At 41.3% G+C, this 4,904-nt stretch overlaps 1 non-coding gene across 1 annotated transcript; it reads right to left on the reverse strand.

Annotated features, from left to right (window-relative positions):
• MIR9787 (microRNA 9787) lies at positions 3,856-3,946 on the reverse strand. Its single transcript, NR_128466.1, has one exon. It is a non-coding gene; the product is annotated as a microRNA 9787 (primary transcript).

The following is a 4,904-nucleotide window of genomic DNA, read 5'->3' on the forward strand; positions in this document are numbered from 1 at the left end:
TTTTTTTTTTTTTTTTTTGTCTTTTTGCTATTTCTTGGGCCGCTCCCATGGCATATGGAGATTCCCAGGCGAGGGGTCTAATCAGAGCCGTAGCCACCAGCCTATGCCAGAGCCACAGCAACGCGGGATCCGAGCCGCTTCTGCAACCTACACCACAGCTCACGGCAACACCGGATCGTTAACCCACTGAGCAAGGGCAGGGACCGAACCCACAACCTCATGGTTCCTAGTCGGATTCGTTAACCACTGCACCATGTTGGGAACTCCACTATGGTTGAATTTTAAGCACCTGATTAAGAAAGTAAAAATAACTGAGGAAAAGAGGGCCATTTCCAGTCAGAAGGTACAAAGTATCAGTTATAGGGTAAATAAATACTGGAGATATAATATACAATATGATAAATATAGTTAAAACTGCTGTATGTTACATATGAAAGTTGAGAGCACATCCTAAGAATTCTCGTCACAAGGAAAAAATTTTTTTTCCTGTTTCTTTAACTTTGTATACATATGAGATGATGGATGTTCACTAAACAAATTGTGATAATCATTCCATGATGTATGTAAGTCAGATCATTATTGCTGTTTATCCTAAGCATATACAGTACTGGATGTGAATTATATTTCAATAACACTGGAAGGAATAAAAACACAGCCATTCCAAGTAAATTTGTCAAGGAAAGACCTCTCACCCCAAAGATGCACTGAAAATTTGCTCAAACATTAGCCTAAGAGGAATTTCTTTTCTAAAGTTTGTGAAAGTGGGTACCACAGACTTTACCCATGTCTTGTTCTTGAGCTAAGAGTTGCAGTCTTTGGGAAATTTTTATCTTTCTATTTTCTTTTATTTATTTAAAAATTTTTGAGAGGCGGGAATAGATCCTTCTTGTCTTCAAGAACAAGTGAATGGTCTTTCAGTTTTAGGATATTGGTTTGTTTCTCTGCTCAGGGTGGGTGGGGACTTCTGAGTTTTTAATTTTTGTGTTCCTACTGCCTGCCCACCTGTGCCTACTGTGGAAGAGCCAATCTATTCATGTTGACTGGAACCAGCATTGTATGATGAGTCAGCCTGAAAAATGAATGAGCCTTGGTTTTATACCACATGAGCACGCATCCCAAGTATTTCTGAGGCAGGTGTCAAAATTTCAAAGAAAACTTTATTTCAATTGGTTTTCGCTTAGGGAAAATGTGGTAATGTCACAATTCCAAACACTAAAACCATATCTGTTAGGAAGTTTTGAGATGGTCATGATGAGAGTCCCTTGAACACCAAAATAAAGATCATGTTACATCTTTGGTAAGAGACCGTGGGCCCGTGGGCAGGATACATAGCCAGGTATAGTATTAGGTCCTGATTGCATACAATTTTCCAGATTGTCACTTTTCTTCCTTGGAAATATTTGGGGGATTGTCTCTTGACAGCGCTCTATTTTCATTAGTCTTTTGAAAAGTTCTATGTAAAAGAAAGACATTTCTCAAGGAGAAGGAAGAAGTTTTCTTAAGTCCTTCCATCTGAAAATTCTGTCTGAAAATCAAGATATTAGAATATGTGAGTCAGTTTAGCCTTCAGCTTGTGAGCCTAATTAAGCAGATGAAATAATTTTCATTCAGAAATTTTTTTTTAATTCAGTCTCTCTTGTATTTCAGTATCCTTGAAAAACATTCTTCTTATATGCTTTATGCATTTCCTAATATCCCTCTCTCTCCCCCTGCATCTAAGGTAAGATGCTGCTTTCCAAATGCACCCACAGCACATACTCAGCCTAATGCCTCCTTTTTTTCCTCTTTCTGTAAGCATTGGATTTGTCATGGCCATTGTTTAAATATTAGGGACAATTACCGGGTGTCACTGAATGTGCCCGGTTCAGCTTGTCCTCTTTGCTTTGGTCCAGACAGTGCAGTCATGGTTGAATGGGAACCCCATTAGCCCTTGTAGCCATTGACAGCGAGAGGATAGATTGCAGAGAAGCCAATTCTTTCTTAACTTGTCATTGTTCCCTGACTGTAGGTTAGAAACACTCTTCTTTAAAAAAAGAGATGCCTGCACCTAGCAAATCTGCTCTAAAGATATGTAGCAAGTAAGACACTTGTAACAATGAAAAAGCTGAGGAAAATAATAAACACTGCAAAAATGCTGCAGCAATTAAGAAACACTCATTCCCTCTTTTGCCCCTGGAATGATATGTTTTATGCATGTGCCTAGAGTTGTGTCTAAAATTCTCAGGCCCACTTGGTAGTTACCAACTCCTAGAAGCCATTGGAAAAATCATAGGCTTTGATGTGTAAAATAACCGAGAAAAAGACCTATAAAATACCTGGGTTTAATCTGGACCAGTCAGGAGCAAGGCTTGAAATCCTCTTACTGAGGAAAATGAACGAAAGCACACTTGCCTTTGGAGGCACAAAATAAAAGAAACCTATAAAATTTGTGTGGTGCAGTGTCCCAGAAATCAATTATGTAATTTTGTACAATCATATCAGGTAGAGTATCAACCCATTACTGAAACTCAGAGCTTTCAAACCTAATGGAGACTATTTGACATTCCTAGGCAAGCTGCCAAAGGCCCATTTCCAATTGCCAACATGACAATTATTGACACAGACATGTACAGGCAGGGAAGGGTTTTCAAGGAAATAATGTCAATAATTTTCTACTGTGTTTTAAGCAAAAAATCAGTAGAAGGTGAGTGACTCGAATCCTTATGGAATCCATATCTGCAAAGGCCTTGAATCTTGGAACAGGGACAGGCAGCAATGGGGAAATAGGCATCCATGTGAAATCCATTTAGGCTGGAAAGGGAGAGTTGAGCTGGGCTTGCTGAAGGTGATTAGAACTGTATATTTTATTTTGCTGGTTTGGGGCTGCACCCTCAGCATATGGAGGTTCCCAGGCTAGGGGTCTAATCAGAGCTGCAGCTGCCGGCCTACACCACAGCCACAGCAAGGTGGGATCCGAGCCGCGTCTGTGACTTACACCACAGCCCACTGCAATGCTGAATTCTTAATCCACTGAGCAAAGCTAGGGATCGAACCCAAGTCCTCATAGATACAGTTGGGTTTGTTTCCGCTGAGCCACAACGGGAACTCAGGTGATCAGAACTGTATTCAGCAACTCTTCCTAGCATTGAAGATTACACCCTCACTTGCATCCTCGCTCTGTAAGCATATCGGGGCCAGGCTGATCTTTTGCAACTCTGATTTCATCAAGCTACTCAGCCCACTGTGGCTGGCTTCTCTTAGCTCCTCAGCCTGCATCCTGGTATTTGAATTGGTGGTTTATTCAGCCCATCTTACCTGTCATTGTTCCCCAGAGAATTCCTCTCATCATTGCGGTCCTTCTCCTGAATTCCTCTCATATCCGAAATGTTAAATCTTCCTTCTGTGCTGATTCCCATGCTGTCCCCTCGTCCTGCAATTTTTCTCCACTCAATTTACCAACCTATTTCTGCTCATTCTTTGAAGCCAGACTTGAATCTAGTTGCCTCACATTCACAAGATTAGCTCTTGTTTACTAAGGGTCTCCTAAGGCCAAGGACTGTAGTAAGGATAATTAATATCTGTATCTATGGCTTTGGTACCTCTATCTTTCTTTCACATGTACATAAATAAACTGATTCATGCAATTTACAGGAAATTATTTTCTGACCACAGATAAAGTATACTTCTTATCGGATAATTAAACAACACTTCTTTCCTTAGAGAAAAACATGATAACTATGCATAGTAGGTGTTACTTTCCCATATTACAGGTAACGAATGAGGTACAGAGGAATCGGACTTCTTGTGTAAATTTGTTCAGATAATCAAACAGAGATTCAAATAATCTAGAACCCATATGAAATTGTAAAGTTTTCCCATTTCCAGCACCCAACGATCTCTTTCTCTGAAGTTTTCTAACCTTAATAGTGATGAAGACAACAAAACCGTAATGATAACGCTGAAATTTGCCAAGAGCCTTCCTAAAGGGCAGCCCTTTGCTATGTTCTCTTTACATCTGTTCTCTCAGTTGGTCGTCACCACAATCCCAAGAAGGGCTCCCTATTTTTCAGATGAAGGAACTGAGGCACAGAAAAGTTACTTAATTTGCTTGAAGCCACACAGCTAGTAAGGGGTGAAGTCAGGGTTCACAGCCTCATCTTCCTGACTTCAGAGCTTGCTGATCCTGGTTTCTGGTTTTTCTCATGGTCCTGCCTCCACAACTCGGTTCCTCAAGGCTGGGGCACCACCCTCTATGTCCCTGTATCCCCCCAGTCATGTGCCTTTGGGCATACATGACCCACCTCCTGAAGTTGACCAGATATCTGGGGTTGGCTTAAGTGAGCCTTGACGTCTCTGCAATGATCCTGAACCCTGCACTGTTTTTTTCCGTCTAAACCCAGGGTCCAAGCATCCTTTTATGCTTTGGAGAGGGGTATAGAGTGACAGGAGTTACAAAGGCACCTTTTCCGTGTCCCAGAGATACAGGAGAGCTAGCCTAAGCTGCAAATTATAAGGAAAATAAGTACCAACGATTATCTGTAGGTCAGGCTCTGATGGGTATTATGTCATGCTTTCTACCATCAGTATAGGCAGTCCAGGAAGCTGGGCCCATCTCAGGCAGCACTCCTTGTGTTCAGAGCAGGGATCCTTGTAAAAGGACCTTCTTGCAACTATTAGTAAAATAAAGCAATGTTACTTTTTCTCCTGCTTTGTGTAAGGTGAAGGCGGATAAGTTTGTTTCTGCCTCTCGTGTGAAACTGTTGTGGGGCATGTGGTGGGGGCCGCCCAAAGATACTGCTCCCCAAGATCTCATTCCTTGAGTGATTTCTCTTTCTAAGAAGGGCCATACAATTAATTCCTTTCCTTATGTGATGGTCAGCTTTGGCATATTATGCCAAATACTATGTTACTCTGTTAGATGGGAA

Source organism: Sus scrofa, chromosome 1 (genome assembly GCF_000003025.6).
Source record: "Sus scrofa isolate TJ Tabasco breed Duroc chromosome 1, Sscrofa11.1, whole genome shotgun sequence".
NCBI classification, from domain to species: domain Eukaryota; kingdom Metazoa; phylum Chordata; class Mammalia; order Artiodactyla; family Suidae; genus Sus; species Sus scrofa.